Genomic DNA, 20,173 nt, shown 5'->3' on the forward strand with positions numbered 1-20,173 from the left:
GCCTCGGTCTCGTACGCTTCTCCGTCGCGTCCCTACCGCCACCCCCCGGGGCATTCCCGCGGCTTCGTCGCCGCCGCCGCCGAGGCCGGGGAGGGGCGGGAGGCCGGAACGGAGGAGAAGGGGGAAGCGCGCGAGAGGAGGCGGGGAGAGAGGGCGGCGGCGGGCGGGCAGGTGAGGCGGGCGGCCCTGCGCCCTCGGGGGGGGGGCGGCAGGAGGGCGGCGGGGCGGCCCGGGCCGAGGCGGTGGGCGGGGGCCGCGGGATCGGAGTGGGGGCTCCGGCGCTGCCGGGTGGTCGCGGCGCAGGGCGGGGCTGCGTGGACGGGGGCTGCCCTGGGGCAGAGCGCGGCGCCGGGAGGAGCCCTTCCCCCGCACACACACGGACGTACAGACACACACACACACACACACACACACACACACACACACCACACGCGCGCGCGCACGCTCGCGCACACGGCGCGCTGCAGCCGCCTCCCCCGTCTCGTCGAAAGCTGTTGGTTTTTTTTCTCTCTGTCCCTCCCTCCCCGCTCCCCTCCCTCCCTCCTCCCCTCTCGTCTCTCCCCGTTCAGCGGTCGGAACGCCCGATTGGATTTAATACGTTTCTTCGGGGTCGGGAGAAACTCGCGGCCGCCGGACCCGGTTCGGACGCCCGTCGCAAGGTGAGCGGCGCCGAGAGGGCCCGGGGGAGGCGGCGGAGGAGCCGTCGGTCCGCGAGGCGGGGGTTGGCAGGAAGGCGCTCTCGCCCCGTGCCGATATCCTGTTTTCGGCCTGCGCGGTCCGTCGCCCCGCGGCCCTTTGTGCGGCCCCGTCTGGCCGCGCTGCGTGAGCGACGGAGCGGCCGCGCCGGGGGAGGCGGGGGGAGCCCGGCGAGACGGAAAGTTCCGCGCTCCGCGGGCACAGAAGTTTCTTTGTTCGCGGGAGGTGTCGGGCTGAAGGCGCTCGGCTCGGTGCTGCGCGTCCCGCCCTCGCGAACCATCGCCGCGCGATGAAGTTCTCGGCAAATGAGCAAGTCCCGGCGGAGGGAGCCGCTTTTCTTTAATCGGTAGACCCCGGGGCTTCGCGCGCCCCGCGCCCGCCGTCCGAGGCTGTTCCGGGGTGCTGGCGGGAGCCGGGCGGCCCCAGGAAGGAGCCCCCGCCCAGCCTCGGGACGGCCGCGCCGCGCTGCCCGTTCGCTCCGTGCGTCTCGAGGGCTTCTGAAAGAAGAAAGGCGTGCTGGTGTCTGCCCGATTGGCGGCGTGCCGCCGGGCCTCGGCTTAACGCGGCCCCGCTCTTTTTGGCCCCCTGCGTTGTTATTTTGACGAAGCGTCCCGTTCGAAGCTCTTGGAGGGGAAGCCGAATGTGAAGTTCTGATGTAAGGTTCTTGCTACTGCTGCGCTGCTCCCGTCGCGGGAGCTTACTCGGTTGCATGTAGTGAAAGCAGCGTCATTCACCACAGACTCGTTCACATGCCTCAAAGAGGAGTTATTGGTCAGGCCATTCATGATTGGGAATGCTTTCATGAGCTGGAAGCCATAGCTCTGCTGGCTTATCTGGATTGCGCGCCCGCCTGACAACCCACAGGCAGCATGTTTGCCAGCTGGAGTGTTTATGGTTTGTTTTATCCAAGATGTGTTGGTGTTTGTAAGAGCTGGACAGTCACTTCTGTGCACTACTCTGAGACTGTTACGTGTGCAGCTCTCGAGCAGCACCTTGTATAGCAGGGAATGAGTAAAGTTATTAATCCAGCTCTGTTGGTCTGTTTGAGCACGGGGACAAATGTTAGCATTTAACTGACTTAAAAAAGCTTCTGGTGCTGATAACGAGTAGATGATTTGGCTTGTAGTTTATGGACTTACCTTTCTAAGCAGCTGGAAGGTTATTCTTAGGTGGCTGAAAGGGCTGGACAAAATAAATGACAGTGAACTTTGGTTTCCTTATATGGTTGGTGCTTGGCAGAAAAGCAATGAAGTCTAAATAGAGTAATCCTTTTACAAAGAACGGTCACTTTCCAAGGCAGTGTTTTAGCCCCAGTAATGACTTGAGATTCCATGTGGGAAGAGATATTGTAGCAATGCATGACAAATTTAGTTGTAAACCACTGTGTTCTAATGGAGGCAGTTTTGTTTCTTTTCAGACCTTTTGTGTTTCTCATGATGCACTTGATATTTTTCAATGCCACGGGGAAGAATAGATCCTTGTAGTGGAGCAGCAACTTTTTACACTGGTGTTTTGTCACCATGGTAGCTGTGGATAAGGCTCTTTTTAATGATGAAAGTGGAATTCAGTACTGCGTACAGCTAATGGTTATATCATAGAACACAATTCATGTCATTAACATAGTTTAGAAGTCATGAAGGAGTGTATTCTTCCTTGAGATCAACCATCTCAACTAAATTAGGCTGACATTGGTATTTGTGTTATGAAAAAAGTGATGCAAACGTACACGTGGTAGCTTGCGTTGTTTGGAACAGCATGTTCATAGGTAAGTGCTGATGGCTTGGGGAAACATTCTTGTTACCTGGCTGTTCCTTGCTTATGAGTTAAATTAAGCTCATGTAAACATTAGTAATTTTATGTAGGTAGGTTTATGGTGAACAAGGTTGAAGTTACAGCTTACAGCACGTTGTGGAATGTGATTATCATGACCTCTGTAAAAGTATGAGTATAGTCTTACTAGCAATAAGCTAGACAGTGTATAGTGCTTGATATGAACATGATGCTCTGAAAGTTGGTTGGTGTAGTAGACAGCTGGTGTAAGAAAACCAAGTTTTGCTTTGTCCTCAGTGGAGTTGGTTCAGAGATCACAAACCTGAGTAAGGAGGGCTGTGCTCAAAGGATCCTCACTAGGGAAGGCATGCTCATGTGTAATGTGCATTAAACTTAGCATGTTAGCAGTAGGTTCCAGAAATAGAAGGGGATGAGAGCAGGTTTCTTCAACTCAACTTTCCTGTTGGGGTGTAACCTGTCTGCTTTGGGCTTTTTGTTCTGTTTTTATTCTTCCTGCTTGCAAACAAAAAGGAAAATCTTCTAGGGAAAATGTTATGTAGAGATCAAGTGCTTGATATGTCATCTTTCAGAAGGTTCTCCCTAAGGAATAATCTTAAAAGAGTGTCTGACATTTACAGATCTGACCTCCTCTGAATGAGTAACTGGGCAGGTGGACAGAACTACTCTGATGGATACAAAAGTTGTTTCATTTTGTGAGCATGTAAGTGTTGATGTTGACAGTCAGTACAGGTTTAAGTCTGAATTATCTGGAAAATGTAGGTTCAGATACCTCATTATTTTGCATTTGCTAGCTTTTAAGTAAAACTGTCAGACAACAGTTTTCACATCAGAACAAAAACTTTAAAAAACATGTTTATCAGTAATTTATTAACTATTTACTTATTTAATTATTTTCTCAAGCTAGAAAGTGCATTAATTGTGGTAACCTATTAGTTTGGTAGCCTAGAATCTTTGTAACACTTGCAAAGTCCAAAGGACCATCTATAAGTTAAAGCTACTTTTCTACAACTTAGAGAAGTTGAGCTGATTTGGGGAGTTTTGTTTCATGTTTTGAATACATAGGGAATATCTTTCCTACTCTTGTGGTAACGTGAGCACTTCAGTGTTGGCAGTTCTGAAAGAGAGTGGTGTTGGGGGTAGGAGGCTGTTCAGAGCTTCACATGAGTTTCCCACAGGCTTAACTGTTCTCATCATCCTAGGGAGCAGCTGCTTTGTGTCTCTGCAGTTTCAAACTGTGAAGGTGGCATGCAGAAGCCAGTGTCAGCACAGCTGGCAAATGGTCTCTTGCTGCGTAAATATCAGTAAAAATCAGTGTCTGTTGTACTTGAGTAACTATTAATTGTTCAGCGATGTTATTGAGTTGGGGGAGGCAGGTGATAGAGGATGTAACTAGGCTTCATGTACTTTATTTCTTTTCTTTCTTTCTTTCTTTTTTTTTTTTTTTTTTTTTGAGAGAGATTTTTAGTTATTAAAAAGATGACTATGAAAATACAACTTTAACTTCTGATTAAAAATTCATTGTTTGGGTGTTGCAAGTATAACATCGTAAGACTGATCTTGGAAAGGGAGGATGCTGATTTGGAAGAGATCTATATATCCTCTTCTGCCTGTATAAGAAAAATGGGAGAGGTAAATATTGCTGTAGTGAATTTGCTCGTATTTTTATTATATAGTAATCTTGGGATTATTCTGCTTTTTTGGTGATCTTTTTCAACTGTTACCTGCTCTTCTTAAAGTGTTTTTTTTTTTTTTTTTTTTTTTTTTTTCTCTGATACTTACATTTCAATACAGGTATTTGGCTTATTACTCTGTTTAGTTTTGTCTGCATTTTCTGTAAAGATGATGTAGAAACATGTTGTTTCAGCACTAAGTTCTACTTTCTGCCCTTAAGAATGTATAACGATTTTCATAATTGAAAAATAAAGGTAAACAAACCCCTTTGCTTGGTTTCATTAAGGCCAAAATGAAGGTATATTTATGTGGGAAAACAACTGTGATTAGTTTCCGTGGTGTAGATTAAGCTGACAAATAGATTGGCTCTTTTTGTATCTGGAACTAATTTGTAGATATCTGATGCTAACTAATGTTACCTGAAGATAATACGAGCCATTTCTACTGCTGTGACTGTCCTGGATGTTGTCATACTGTCAGAAGGTAGCAATGCTTCCAGAGCTTCTTACATTTGAAGTATGTACTCTCCTCCCCTATATATATCCACTTCAACAGATACATAACGATTACCTTACTCTTCTATTTTTTGATATGGCTTCGAAAACATCATGTAACAGCTCAACAGTTCCCATGCACAACTCGGTTGATTGAGTTGGAACACTATTGAACACTATTGATGTGTTTCTCAGTTCTTTATCCAGTGACTAGGCACAGTCTAGACCATGAATGTCCAACTTTTTGCTTGTCAGGGCCATGCTGAGTGGAGAGGAATTGTCTTGGGCCACATATAAAATATATAATACAGTTAATGTACATAAGTAACAAAACTTCAACAAATACATTTTTATTAAGACAAAGTGGAGCAACATAAGCATAATACTGATGGAATGTTTGACCCTGTTTTTGTGAAACTAATGTACCGGACTGGTTCGATGGCAGTGGTTGCAGTTCCTAGTGAGCTCTCTAGGTGTTCATCAGAGATTTTTGATGGATGTGTACTCCTCCTGTACTTCATCATTGAAAACAGTTGTTCATAAGTGTATGTACTGCCAAAACAGGATGACATTAGTAAGGCAAACTTGCAGATATGGTATTTATGTTGACTAAAAAGGGAGTTATAAAATATACAGGGGGAAAAAAAAAGATGAAATTTTCATCACTCTTTAAACCTGCTCTCAGATTCCTTTATCAAAATGAAAAGCACAGCTGTATATTTTTTGCTGTTCACAGAAGTATGTTTAGCCAGCGTATCACTGTGCAGTTATTTACTGTAATTGAGTTAGTACTGCTCCTTACTCTCCCTCTGCCCTGATTTCAGCCCACACTGTGCTGTTTGGCTACTGTGAACAATGAGTGTGAACCTTGGGCTCGACCAGGTCACTCAATAGGGCAGAGCAGCTGCCATGATGGTGTGAGGCACGTGGAAGCTGCAGGTTGGAATGTCCTGTGCTGTACTTTGGACATGCCTGGTCTAGACCGAAAGGGTTACTTAAAATAACAAAGACAATTTCTGTCCTTGCAAGAGCAAAGGTACCTGAAAGATAAATGGTTCAAAAATGTATAGCTTCTACTTAGTTTCTCAGATTTTAAATATGTTAAATATCTTTGCATCTTTTAAAAATAAAACTATGGGTTCTCAAACTCTCTGTAACTCTTTAAATTCTGTAAGCATAAGGCTATATTATATAAGCAAATTGAAGCAGCTGCTATAAGCAAACTTTCTGTTGCTAATTCTCCTATGTAAAATACATGTTGCAGGAATAACAACTGGAAGAAATTGTAGGTTGGTGACCTCAGAGTGATCAGTCCAGAATTCACAAGGTGTATCAGCAAACTGAACATTGTTATAAGCTTATAATGATCTCATAATGTTGAATTCTCTCTTTGTGTAGTTCAGTATGTCCATTTCTGCACTTCTTGTCTTGTAGTTTCTGTCATGAAACTTACGAGGGTGGAATAAATAGAGATAAATAATTCAGTACTTGAACCACAGCTGTTTGACTGTTCTGGATTATCACACTTATCACAGTGGGAGAGACTGCAGCTGTGTGAGCAGAATTCTGGGAACAGATAGGCAGGGACTACTTGCTTGAAGTGTTTGGGTTTTATGTTCTCTTGAAGGTAAAATTCTGTTTTGGAAGTAGTAGATGCCTTCCTGTGGGCTGGTTGTGCTCAGTATCTACTTCTTGTCTCAGTTGTATTGGTTACTATCTTACTAGTAGAGGAGACTCTGAAGTAGTCTATAGAAGTTTAGAGTACTTACCTGGAAAGTTTCTAGTGCAATTCTAATTTGAAAAGGATTGTATCGTTTTTGAAGAGGCGAGGGACTTCCTCTCTTTGTTCCGATACATTTGGTTATCTGTGCTGAATTTAAAATATCCGGAGTTCTATCTATATCTCTGGAAAGCTGGGTGTAAAAATGATCTACATCTAATTAATGTCTGTAATGTAGCACCAGATTCTTGTGAACGTAAGTTGCAGGTTCAGAAAAAATCAGAATGTTTTTGCTATGGATATGATTTCTAGTGTTTGGATGATGGAAAGCATTTCCAGACTCATTTGGAATGTTTCTGATAGGCTGTTAAGAAACAGCATTTTGAGAGCTGTTGCTTTTTCTCTGCATGTTACTGTAGGAATCTTGGAATTAATCTTTTTGATGGAAGAAGTGATAATTCTGAAAATAATCTCATTTGTCATCAATTTGTCAACAAAATTATTATTGGTAACCAACATGGTTATTATTATTGGTGGTAACCAGTATGGCTTCATCAAAGGCAAGCCATGCTTGACAAACTTGGTGGCCTTTTGTGATGGAGTTAGAGTGTCAGTGGATAAGAGAAGAGTAACTGATGTCATCTGTCTGGACTTGTGCAAAGCACAGATACAGGTTGGGCAGAGAATGGCTTGATAGCAGCCCTGGGGAGAAGGATTTGGGGATGCTGGTTGATGAAAGATTCAACACAAGCCAGCAGTGTGCACTTGCAGCCCAGAAGGTCAACTGTATCCTGGGTTGCATCAAGAGAAGTATGACCAGCAGGTTGAGGGAGGAGATTCTGCCCCTCTACTCTGCTCTCGTGAGTCCAGTTCTAGGGTCCCCAGCACAAGAAAGATCTGGAGCTGTTGGAGTGGGTGCAGAGGAGGGCCACAAAGATGATGGAGCACCTCCACTACAAGGACAGGGTGAGAGAGTTGGGGCTCTTCAGCCTGGAGAAAGCTCTGAGGAGACTCTGTTGCGGCCTTCCAGTACCTGAAGGGGGCCTGCAGGAAAGCTGGAGAGGGATTCTTTAGGAAAGCATGTAGCGAGAGGCTGAAGGGAAGTGGTTTTAAACTGGGAGAAGACAGATTTAGACTAGATATTAGGAAGAAATTATTTACTGTGAGGGTGGTGAGACACTGGAACAGGTTGCCCAGTTAATTTTTGGATGCTCCCTCCCTGGACGAGTTCAAGGCCATGCTAGATGGGACTTTGAGCCACCTGGTCTAGGGGGAGGTGTCCTTGCCTATAGCAGGGGGTTTGAATTAGATGAACTTAAAGGTCCCTTCCAACCTAAACCATTCTATGATTTCTGCAGTTATTCTGTCTTCATTTACAGGTAGCCCTGATGATAGGATAGGGATAGATATATGAAACAGGGTATCAGATAACTCTTAAATAATTATATTAATGTGAGCTATTATTTCTTTCTCTGTTATGCTTAATAATCTGTATTGCTTATGTGTACTTGTGATCAAAGTAAAAGAAAAGCTTAGCTAGATAAATATTTACAAGTTTAAGGCATGTATTTTCAATGAAAGTAAAGTGAAAATCATGACAGCAAAAAAGTGACCTAAGTGTTCTACAGCCACTTGTATTCTGTGCTACAGAGTATAACTTTCAGGTGTTGAATTCACTTATTTTCCCTTTCTCCTAATGGATGGGTACACCAAGGGAAGGAGGTCAGTGTGCTTACAGCTGTTACGTTACATTTTCAGCATGCTGCTTGTCCATCTCTTTGCAGTGGTAAATTACTTGTTGGTAATCTAGAAGGTCAGCTTGGTAGTGAGCTCCTTCTAGGAGAGAATAATCATTTTGCTTCTGTTCTCATGATCATTTGTGATATTAACTCTGAAACCGTGGATCTTTTACATTCTGAACTGTGCTTTTTTTTATATTTTCCAGAGTTTATCAGTGAGAGAAAATTCCTTAAGTTCACATCTCTGTGATTCATAGTTATTCACGTAGTTATCCAGTGTTTGTAGTTTAATTCAGCTCTACTGAACTTATGTAGTATGGTTTATTCTAAGTCGAGGAAAATATTCATGAATTTTTTGGTAGGTTACCTTCTGGGGAAGGATTTATGGACACAGGGAACAGAGTGAAGAATGCTGGAAAAATGGTGGAATTTGACTTTAGATAATTTTTGTTGTTTCACCTGTGTGTGTTGTTTTTTTTTTTTTTTTTAAGTTTTCCCGAAGGAAAAAATTAACTCAGTTGTAAGTGGAAAGAGGAGAAAGATGCTTAAACCTGTGTGTTCCCATCCTGTCTGGGAATGTGGCAGGAAGGGGAAATCAATTGGGCCTCTGAATTTGGCAAGCTGTCTGGCTCTAATTCTGTTAGATAAGATCAGAAACACTGACATGGGAGAGAGAAACTACTGGAGCTGTACTGTTTTTACTCTGCTATTGTTTAACGGCAGTGCATCATTGGCATCTTAGTTTAAGTTGTTTTTTTTTTTTTTTTTTTCCCCCCTGAAACAATGTTCTGTGTAGGAGGGAGCTCTCTGTGGATGTTAGAAAATCCTGTTTTTCCAGTGCATTATTCTTAATCTAGACTTCATGCGTTGGGTCTCTCATGAGAAATTTCATCTAAAAAAAATTAAAACAAAAGCAGTACAAATACCAAATAAGCAAGATAAAATTAAAATGGCCTTTAATAGACTTAAATGAGACAAATTTACTTTTCCATTTGTATTTACCTGAGTGAGTTCCTCATCTTTTCAAGCAGCACCTTTGTCTTGCTTCACTGAAGCATAGCAAAGGTGCTGAGGATTGTGTCATTCCTGTGTGCTTCTTGCAGTGCTGCTGTTTCTAGAGAAAGGTGGAGCAGGCAGATATTTCTGTGGAGTTTTCCGGTTCAGTACTGGTAAAAAGGAAGGAGAGGCCTTGTCAGGATTTCCAGTGTCCTGTAGTCTGTCATGACACTGCTGTTACTGAATTGGTTGTACAGCAGCAGTCTGTGACACCTAATGGGAAAGATCACGGCCCTGTCAAAAAAACAAATTAAAACAGGGTTACAGGATGGAAGAGAAGTGAATCTCTACTCACGGTTACTTTCAGATCTCATTCTTACTTTTCTCTTAACTCTACTTTAAAAAAACCTGGTCACGAAGCAGCAGACTTGTAGAAACAGTACACTTGCTTCCACCTGTCCCAGGTGTAGTAAGTCCCTGCCTGTTGCTACTGAATTCAATTAGGTATTTACTCATTTTAGATTCATAGATAACAAGACATTCAATTTGTGTAAATGCTAACAGTGTTATATTTCAGCTTCTGATTTTGAAATATCTATTGAGGAATGACCTTAGCATGGGGATGCTATTAAATTTTCCTGAAACTTGTATAAACTTGTTTTCAGTCACTGAAAGGACTGAAGGGAGAAGTACCCATTGGATAATTCAAATTATTTGAAATCAGGATTAAGAATTTTCCTGGAATTTCTGCATTGTCTTCTTCAGTTCTTTTCTCCTAGTTTAAGGAAAAAAGGCCTATTATGTCAGCAGCCGATCAGTACAGCACTGCTCTACGTCTTGAAGTATTTCTTTGATGCCACTGAAGTAACTATTTTTTCCTGCTAAAAAGCACAGGACTTCAGGAAGTTAAGTAGAAGTTTTGAGGCTGTCATTTGCACTATGGTGGGAAAGGAAGAATGAGTTGTTTGAACTTTGTGGCTGGTGAAAAACTTTTTCTTGAGTTAAGCAGTATTGTCAACTTTCCTAATTTGTTATGGAGAACTTGTCCTACAGTGTAGTTGTTGAAATTCCAAGTAATTATTATTATTATTGTTTTAAGTTGTAAACTATTATTTTCCACTATCTAAAGAGACAAAAAAATCCATTGGAAACCATTTAAGAATATGTGTGCATTTTAAATTTTGTTGTAACATTTTCTTATTTAATCTTCAGAGTGCCTGTTGCATTAAAATAAAACTCATACAATGGTTTTTATTTTGCTTTATTTTATTTTAATCATCATCTGTTAGCGTAGAAGAGCACAGCACTACATAAAGAGAAAAATAACTTATATGCTTAATTAGTGTGTTCGGAGTGAAAAGAGACTATAAATTGGCAAAACTAAAATGCGTGTTCTGAGAGTAAAGCTAAATATGGGACAAGAAAATAGTGCTTCACTGCATGGGAGACTTCTCAAGGAGTCTTGTATTTAGAACCATGGCTCAGACAAAGAAGAGTATTCCTTGTATATCAAAATTGTAACCAATAATTGATATGGATGAGGAAAATACTGTTTTTTATTTTTAATTCTTTTTATTGAAGTAGAGTGGTTACTCTGTACTGAAACTGTGAAAAAAAGTGCTTTTTAAAGCTTCACTGTAAATATAATCCTGCTATTTGGAGTACAGCAGCTCATAAAAACAAATGGAATGGTGTGGAAATACAAGAGGGACTGTACAGAGCAGCACCTGCAGAGCAAGATAAATGAGAACCAAGGACACCTCTAGAAGAAAACAGCTCGCAGCTCTGATTGGATAAGGGCCCACATGAACGGTTGAAGAATGTTTGTGGAATGCTCTGTTGACATGTAAAGGTGGATACGAAAGTTGTAGGGGTGAATGGGAAAGCTAGAAAAAGGAATCTTGTGAAGGTATTTAAGTGATGTGAGAACTTGTAATAAGTGATTTGGATCGTTCACATCTGAGTCTGTGCATCAGATGCTGCAGAAGGGCAAAAGAGAAACTGGCTTGCTGTGATGGGTAGCAAAATAAGGACAGAAATGTTCTTTAAGGCAGAGCATTCTGAAGAAAGACGAAACTCCTTTTGCGTATTCTGTTTCTTTAAGAACTATGTTTATTACAGTTCTACACTGCATTTTATCTTCCATAGCATCTATACTTGTGTTTGTAGTAGTATCTATTTTTTTAGCAATAGAGCAGTCCCTAATGGGAATTGAATATGTGCATCTGCAGGCACTCCTGTCATTTAATCTGTGTTCTGTGAATGTGTTTCTGCTTGTATGACTCTCATCACCAGCTGAATTGTGTAACTTGTTTAGATGTGGTGCAGGAGTTTTATGGGCAGCTGATCTGTTTTGTTATTAGCTTCAAGGTATTCAGTGTAGTTCTTCTTCCTCTCATGTTCCCAATCTCCAATTTCTGGTTCTCAGACTCTTATTTCTTTTCTTTTTTTTTGAGCCCACTGTGTTTTTCTGACCTCTGTTTGGTTGTTCTAATTTAGCTAATAGTTTCTGTAATTGTTTTTCAGGTGGGGTCCATATGAAGTAAGACATAGGGTTTTTGTTTTTCATATGTAGAATGTGCAGTGTCAGAAAAAAAGAAAAAGAGTACTAACTGGCAGTCTAATGATGAGAAGTAGGAATAAAAAATGATTTTTTTCCCCTTTATCACATTACTTTGTGTTGAACTGCTACATGTTGCATGAATTTATCAGCAGGCAGTCAGATGGAAAGCCTAGTTAACAGATGAGAACTTTTATACTGAAATACTGCATATTTACAACAGTGCAGCTTGCTTGTTTAAAAACCTATGCTGTCTGCTGCAGATGGCTGAGTAGTGTAAGGAGTGGTTTCCTGGCTACATTGTACATGAAGTGCCAAATATGATGAGAGCAGTTTTTGTGCTGGAATACCAAAATATATTAAATCCATTCAGGAAGCAACATATGTCAAATGAATAAAAATATCACACTCGTGCGAAACAGAATATGGTAGCTACGCTTTTCAAATCTGTTCCTCCTTCCTCACAAATTAAGGGGTTAAAAGGACTTACTGTTTCATGTATGTATTTGCTTGATATTGCAGGTAGAGAAATGGCATTGTTAACATCTTCTGCTGCTCATTTTTATTTTCACTTCTGCCCAAACTCCGCAATTTCAGCAAGTTCTCAAGACAGGAAGTGAAAACATTCACTAATAGCTCCATATATTGCAGGATTTTATGATAAAGAAGCGAACTTATGGCGGAGGGCGTTTTGTTGTATATTACTTCCTTGTTTGCAAAGAGGGTGGTAGTCACTTTGTTTCAGTTTCTAACTGTAATTTTGTATGTAGATTTTGCTTCTGCTCTCAAGTAATTTGAGAACTTTAACTTTGTAGCTCTGTTAAACCAACTGGGAGGAACAAAGTGTGTATGTTTAAAGCAGTTTTGCTTTTACTATCCGAATGTTTTTTTTCTCCTGTCACTGGCCGTACAGTTAGATAATTCACAGAGGTTAATTTTTTACATGAGGTCGTCAGTGTTCTGTCTTGTGATGGCACCCTGAAGGAGGAGGGAGTAGAGAGGAAGTATTTTTGTAGCTGTGGCAGGCATGCATTTATTTAAATCTGTCATTAAATAATGAGGTAGTTTCGCCTAAAGCTTGGCTGTAGCTGAAGCCATTGTTATTTCTGCATTCTTTATGTGTGTATGTGTGTGTAGGTATGCAAGATTACCAGATCTGACTTGAAGTGGAGTGCAGTCTTAGTAATTTCGTTTTCTGGATTGAAAGAGGAAATGTTGGTGTTTCTGTTTTGAGTTCCCTGTTGTTTCTTGAAGTCTTAAGATTTTCCATGGTAATGACGCTACTAAGACAGTGTTCGTGTGCTGAGACAAGATGTACAACCAAAAAGAATTTCTGCAGTCACTTCTCTGTGCTTAGGTCCACCTCACTTTGGCTCTTGTGTGCTTTCGGGTTTGTTCTGCCACTCTACCAGCTTTTCCTGACTGTGATATATTAGCTTGCCTGATCTCACCAGCCCTCTTCAGAATAGCTATGAGGAAATTCTGTTGAGAGCATAAATAGCAATGAAGAAACTGTATTCTTTCTTTGCCTTCATTGTCTGCAGTGTGGCACCTGTCTTCATTCTAACCGATAAATTTTGTGTTTCATAAACAAATGTTGGTCTTGTTAGGCAAAGGAAGTCCTTTCTCATTCAGGCACTGAATACATTCCATTGTCCATATTTATCAGTGGCTGCAACTCTGTCTTGTAGTTACTGAATTACAGAAAGTATCAGAAATAATAGCATGAAGAAATTTCCCATCAGGTCCATGTTTACTTCTGTCCTTTTTTGTTTGAACAACTTCAGTTCTCATCACTTACAGTTGTAATAGATGAGTAAAATTGTGGCATCTGCTCATTTATTTATTTATTTTTCCTCTTTGGAGTTCACTCCAGATTTTCTGCTAACATGTATATGTTATTGGTAGCACTGTAGAATCAACTTCTCATATTTAGTGCATCTCTCTCTTTCTCTAAAAACATCTTAATTGAACAATTATCTTAATGTGTATTTTACCCTTTGTGAGATAGTTTGCAACTTAAATCTGCTCTGTGATCTGGTGTATAAAGTCATCTTGATTGTTATGCTTTTCCTTCTGAAAGTATTCCTTCTCCTTAGCCTGTCAAAGACATCAATTCTATAGATTTAGAAGCAGGGTAGAGGAGCGTTCTGTAGAAGTTTTATCCATTTCTTATTAACAGTGTTTATGTTAAGTGTGCATTTCTTCTAAGTTGAATTAGAATCTCATGGGTTTCCTGATGGACGACAGGTTGGCCATGAGCCAGCAGTGTGCCCTCACGGCCAAAAAGGCCAATGGCATACTGGGATGCATTAAAAAGAGTAAGGCCAGCAGGTCGAGGGAGGTGATCCTCCCCCTCTACTCTGCCCTGGTGAGGCCTCATCTGGAATACTGTGTCCAGTTCTGGGCTCCCCAGTACAAAAAAAAGACAGGGATCTCTTGGAAAGAGTCCAGCGGAGGGCCACAAAGATGGTGAAGGGCCTGGAGCATCTCCCCTATGAAGAAAGGCTAAGTGAACTGGTTCTGTTTAGCCTTGAGAAAAGAAGACCGAGGGGAGACCTGGTCCAGGTCTATTAATATCTGAGGTGTGGGGGACAAAGTGATGAGGCCAGGCTCTTTTCAGCAGTGTGTGGAGACAGGACAAGGGGAAATGGCCAGAAACTGGAGCATAGGAAATTCCGCACGAATGTGCGCAAGAACTTCTTTATGGTGAGGGTGATGGAGCACTGGAGCAGGCTGCCCAGGGGGGTTGTGGAGTCTCCTTCTCTGGAGACATTCTCAAGACCCACCCGGACCCCTACCTGTGCGATGTGGTGTAGAGAACCTGCTTTGGCTGGGGGCTTGGACTCGATGATCTTTGGAGTTCCCTTCCAACTCCTACAGTTCTGTGATTCTGTGCTCTACAGAGACACTGGTGTCATCCATACAAACTATTAGACTTGCTTTACATCTGAACAGATAAATGTTCCCCAGTAGTTGTTTTGTTACAAGGACTTTACATGGCATAAACTGTTTCACTTTTTACAATTGGAAGTGGGTTGCATCCTTCTCTAAGTAGTAGGTACTGTCTGCTTTGGATTAGCAGCTTCTGATGCAGTAGGAAAGATGAGAGATGCAGGGGCCCAACTGTGTATTTCACATCTTTGTTTCTTTTTATGAATTTATGTGGTATTTAAAAAAGAAAAAAGAAAAAAAAAAGGTTTTGAATTACAACTTGGTGTTCATTACAGAATTGTCTGAAGGATTGTTATAACCTTAGAATTATAATTTGTCCACACCAACTGAAAAGCTATAATTCTTAACCAGGAACATTTACTGATAAAGTACTTCCTGGTATTGGTCACTTTTGAATTTAAAAACATTGTTCCTTGTTTATTTAAATGAGCTTAAGTTTAAAACAAAAACCAAGCCAAAAAAAAAAACAACAACAAAAAACAAACAAAAAACCCAACAACCATAGTTTGACATGTTAGGGGTGATGGTCTCTTCTGTGTGGTGTAGCTTTGTTTCCTCAAGCCTTTTATAAATGTAGAGCACTACTCTATATGTTAATAACAGTTATAAAAATTAACATTTTGTTACGAAAATTTTTGCAGCATTTGCTGAGGAAGGTAGTCTTTCACTTAAGACCACATCCTGGAGGTATTTCTTTCAGTTCTGAGCTTCAAATGTACAACTGCTGACATGGCGTTATCTAGACCATAACTTTGCTTCTTCTCATGGCCTGGAGTATCTGCAGAACTGAGATTTGGAATGGTTAACTATTCTTATTTCCACCCTTCCCCCTCTCTCCAAACTGCTTGCTCCAGTGTTTTGTCATCATTAGTTGATTCCAACCTTGTGAATCTGAGGCAGACTAGATTTGACCAACAATAATGAATTTTACGACCTAAGTGTGCTGTTGTGAGCCATTAACAACTCTTGTAAATGTTTGTTTTTGTTTTTCTTTCTTTTTTTTTTTTTTTAATGCATCTTTTTAATGCTCAGAGTAAAAACAAAAGTAATAATTATCACCTTTACTTTGAAGGAGTCTAAGTATAGAAAATCTGTGCAGAATGCGTAGGTCTGTGATCTGCTCAATCTTCTCCAACAGGAGACAGCATGCTTCCTCTTTTCTTCCTGTTGGAGGTTCTTTGCTTTATATGCAGAGATTCTGTACTGTAGGTGGACAAGTCAATCTAGTGAGAAAGAAGTTCCCTCCAGAATCTTGCAGAGTCCTTTTCTGTATCAGTTACTGATAGGACTCATGGTGTGTTTTATAGAATCACTTAGTGGTTGAGGTAGGCAGGGACCTCTGGGTCTGTTGGGTCCAGGCGCTGCTCAAGCAGAGACATCCAGAACAGGGTGCCCAGGCTTGTGTTCAGGCAGCTTTTGAAGATCTCCTAAGAGGAGACTCCACAACTTCTCTAGGCAGCCTGTGCCAGTGCTCTGTCACACGCACAGCTCAGAAGTGCTTCCTGGTACTCAGAGGGAACCTTCTGTGTTCCTGTTTGTGCACATAGCTTCTTGTCCCAGTACAAGGCACCACTGTGAAGAGCCTGTATCCATCTTATTTGCACTCTCCTTTCAGGTAGGTGAGACAATGGTGAGATCCCTTCTCTCAGCCTTTTAACAAGAGAGGTGCTCGATTCCTCCATCATCTTGATGTGACCCTCTTCTGGATTATTTCCAGTATGCCCACGTCTGTCTTGTACTAGGTGGCTCAGAACTGGATACAGCACTCTAGATGCATCCTTTCCAGTGCTGAGGGGAGGAGAAGGATCACCTCTTGATCTGCTGGCAGTAGTTTGCCTAATGCATCTGGGAATATGGGTTGCTGCTTTAGCATCAAAGGCACATTACTGACTCTTGATGATCTTGATGTCTACCAGGACCCTCAGGCACTTTTCTGCAGGTCTGCTTTCCTGTCCAATTTCAGGTTACTCTTCCCCAGATGCAAGACTGCACTTCTCTTTGCTGAACTGCTTAAGTTCCCGTTGTCCTGCTTCTCTAGCCTATTGAGTTCCCTATGGATGGCTGCATGGCCGTCTAGTGAGTCAGCCACTGCCCCTACTTTTGTGTTGTCCGTGAATTTAACGAGGATGTGTTCTGTGCCATCATCTAGATTGCTAATGAAGGTGTTAAACAGGACTGTAGTCAGTCAGACCTCTGGGACATTCTGTTCATTATTGGCCTCCAGCAAACTAGACTTTGTACCACTGATTGCTACTCTCTGGGTCCTTCTTCTGACTAGAAGTGATTTTCGAGGTCACATTCCCAAGGGTTGAGGTGAGGCTTGTAGTTTTTTGTGTTCTCCTTGTTGTACTTGTTGTGTGAACTCAAGATTAAATGGAAGTTAAGTGTGAGTAGGGAAAATTAGGTCTTAGTCTTTCTGTGTAGCAGTCTGTAGTTTGGACTAAACTCAGTGTGACTTGACTTGGTTTTTGGATTCCTACTGCTGATTTAGGATATTCTTTCACTCAGTCACAGACTCCAATAATGGGCTTCTCTCTGCATCTCTATGGAGATTAGAGTGGCAATGATGTAGAAAAGTGAGGTTTTCTTTCCTTTCTGTTACAAGGAAGAAAAGTATTTTCATTTAGTTGCCAGTAAAAAATTCTTTCCATAAGATCTAATGTTAAGTTTACATTTCCTTTCCTTACATTTGTTTCTTAGACAGATGAGAAACTTTTGACTTAGTTGCGTGAATTAATTTTCATTCATACTAGTTTAGCAAAAATTACTTCTGCAGGAGGAGCATTGCTGTTTGTTACTTACTGGAGTATTAGTGTAACAAATGGATAGTTCTGAAAATATCCTTAAGCAGCTAAAAAATTATTTTTCATACCAGTAGTTTGTTTGTACATCACAGTCTTTAATCTGTGAAATTACAGATGATAGAAAGCCCTGCCAGGGGACATATATTGCTGGACCTGTTGCTCATCAAGGCAGAAGAATTTACTGGAGATGTCAAGATTGAAGGAAGTCTGGCTTGCACTGATCATGCACTGGTCGAATTCTCAATCTTGAGATGTATAGGGTGGGTTTAAAGTAGAATCAAATTTCCAGTCCTCTGAAAGGCAAGGTTTTGGTGCTTTAGGGAACTGGTGCATGTAATCCCTTGGGAAACCAGCATTCCCAAATCAAATCCTTATCGTCAGGGCTCTCAAGACATTCTCTACCCAACCTGTGTCTGAACTTGAGATTGCCTTGACCCAGATGTAGGACCTTAAACTTGGCCTTGTTGAACTTTATGAGTTTGGCATGGGCTGTCCTCTCAAGCCTGTCCAGGTCCCTCTGGATAACATTCCTTCTCTCTAGCATGTCAGCTGCACCACTCAGCTTGGTGTTGTCTGTAAGCCTGCTGAGAGTGTGTCATTGTTTTGTAATTTTTGACAGTGCACTCAATCCCACTGTCCATGTTGCCTAAATAACTCTGTTCCCAGCAGCAGTTCCTGAGGAGTGCCACTCATCACTGGTCTCTACTTGGACACTGAGCTGCTGACTGTAACTCTCTGCAACCATCTGGCCAGTTCCTTACCCAGTGAGTAGTTCATCCATGAAATACATCTTTTTCTAACTTGGTGACAGGATGTCATGCAGAAATCCATGGAACCTGATGAGGTGCATCTGGTGGTATCAGGGACAGGGCAGATGATGTTGCTTAGCCACTATCTCATTTGAGAAGTTATGGCAGTCAAGTGAGTTTCCCAGTGTCTGAAAAAGGGGCACATAACACCTATTTTTAACAAGGGGAAAAAGGAAGATCCAGAGAACAACAAGGTAGTCAGTCTCATCTCTGCTCAGCAAGGTCAGGGAGCAGATTGTCCTGGGAAGCATGGGGTTATCCAACATAGCTTCACTAAAGGCAAATTGTATCTGATGGATTTGGTGATCTGCAGTGGGGTTACAGCTTTGGTGGACAAGGGAAGAGCAGCTGACCTACCTGATCTTGTGCGAGTAACATTTGATGCTGTTCTGCATGACATTCTTGTCTCTAAATTGGAGAGATGTTGATTTGATAGATGGACCACTTGGTAGATTAGGAATTGGCTGGATAGTCACATTCAAAGAGTTGCGGTCAGTGGTTCAGTGTCCAAGTGGAGGCAAGCGATGAATGTTGCTCCTCAGAGGTTGGTATTGGAACTAATGCTGTTTAGCTTGTCGGTGACATGGATAGTGAGGCTGAATGCCCTTCAGTATGTTTGCACCAAGCTGTGTGGTATTGTTAACAAACTGGAGGGAAAGGATGCAATCCAGAGGGTGGAAGCCCTGACAGGCTTGAGAAATAGACTCACGTGAATCTCATGAAGCTGAACAAGACAAAATGCATAGTCCTGCACCTCAACTGGGGCAATCCCAGATGTCAGTACAGACTGGGTAATGAATGGGTTGGGAGTAATTATGAGGATAAGGACTTGAAGATGTTGGGTGATTTAAACATAAATAAAAATTGGACCTGAATTGGCTGTGTGTGCTTGCTAACCAGAAAGCCAGCCGTACCCTGGACTGCATTAAAAGAAGCATGACCAGCAGGAAGAGAAAGGTGATTTTTTTTTTTTTTTTCTTTTTTTTCCCCCTTCTACTCTGCTCTTGTGAAATCCCACCTGGAGTAGCATGTTTAGCTATGGGCCCCAGCATAAAAAGGTTGTGGAACTCTTGGAGTGCTTCCGGATGAGGCTGTGAAGATGATCAGTGTGCCAGAGTGCCTCTTTATGAAGAGAAGGTTGAGGGAGCTGGGGTTTATCAACCTTGAGAAAATATATATATATATATATATGACATAGGGGTGTGTGTGTGTCTGTCTAAGAGGATGGAAGAGAGATTTTAAGATTCTTAACTTTAATATCCAGAATGGAAATCACTCTTTATGCTAAGGTCATAAATTTTCTTGTATTAGTCCTGGTACTTGGATAGGACTTGAGTTGTGCTTGCTGAAATTACAGCCAGTGGTGATGCTGAGTGCAGTAACGTATACTGTTTAGGAAGGCTTCCTTCCTTTCCTGTCAAGGAGTCATTCATCTAGAGAAGAAAGTAAGATCCAGTGTCAAATTTATCTATTTTTAGGTTGTGTAAAAACTGATTTGTTGAGCTACTTGTTGGCAAGTACCTACACTTGCACAGAATCTGCAAGTTGATTCATTCTCCTGTCAATCACTTACTTTCCAGGAAACTGAGTTGCTATGTTACAAAATTATATATTAACATTTTGAAGGATAGCAGTCAAAGATGTTTAAACTGTACTGATTTTTTGAATGAGGGAAGAATAAACGTCTCAAAATAACTTCTTGTAGTATGAAGTAACTAATTCAGGTGTGTGTTTTCTGAAATTATATCCATTCTCTATTATCTCCATTTAATAAAAACAACTTGATGCAGGAAGTATTTAGTTGCTTTCAGAAAGTACTTGTGGATAAGATTCTTTGTTCTTTTCATACCCAAATGTATTAATACTACTGCCAAATTATCAACTTTTATGTGCTTTCTTACTATTTGTGTTCATGAATTCATCAATTCATTTTTTTCT

The 20,173-nt window shown here is 41.5% G+C and overlaps 1 protein-coding gene across 4 annotated transcripts in view; it reads left to right on the top strand.

Annotated features, from left to right (window-relative positions):
• The first annotated feature begins 36 nt into the window (after window positions 1-36).
• Window positions 37-20,173, top strand: part of ERBIN (erbb2 interacting protein) — a 101,826-nt gene continuing 81,689 nt past the window's right edge. For 3 of the 4 annotated variants that reach the window (XM_072359135.1, XM_072359137.1, XM_072359136.1), the window contains exons 1-2: window positions 37-171; window positions 570-659. The gene's annotated coding sequence lies outside the window, so the exon portion shown is untranslated. Of the gene's footprint in view, window positions 172-429; window positions 660-20,173 lie in introns of those variants that run through there. The other variant, XM_072359134.1, reaches the window with a different exon arrangement.

This window comes from Excalfactoria chinensis, chromosome Z, assembly GCF_039878825.1.
Source record: "Excalfactoria chinensis isolate bCotChi1 chromosome Z, bCotChi1.hap2, whole genome shotgun sequence".
NCBI lineage: Eukaryota > Metazoa > Chordata > Aves > Galliformes > Phasianidae > Excalfactoria > Excalfactoria chinensis.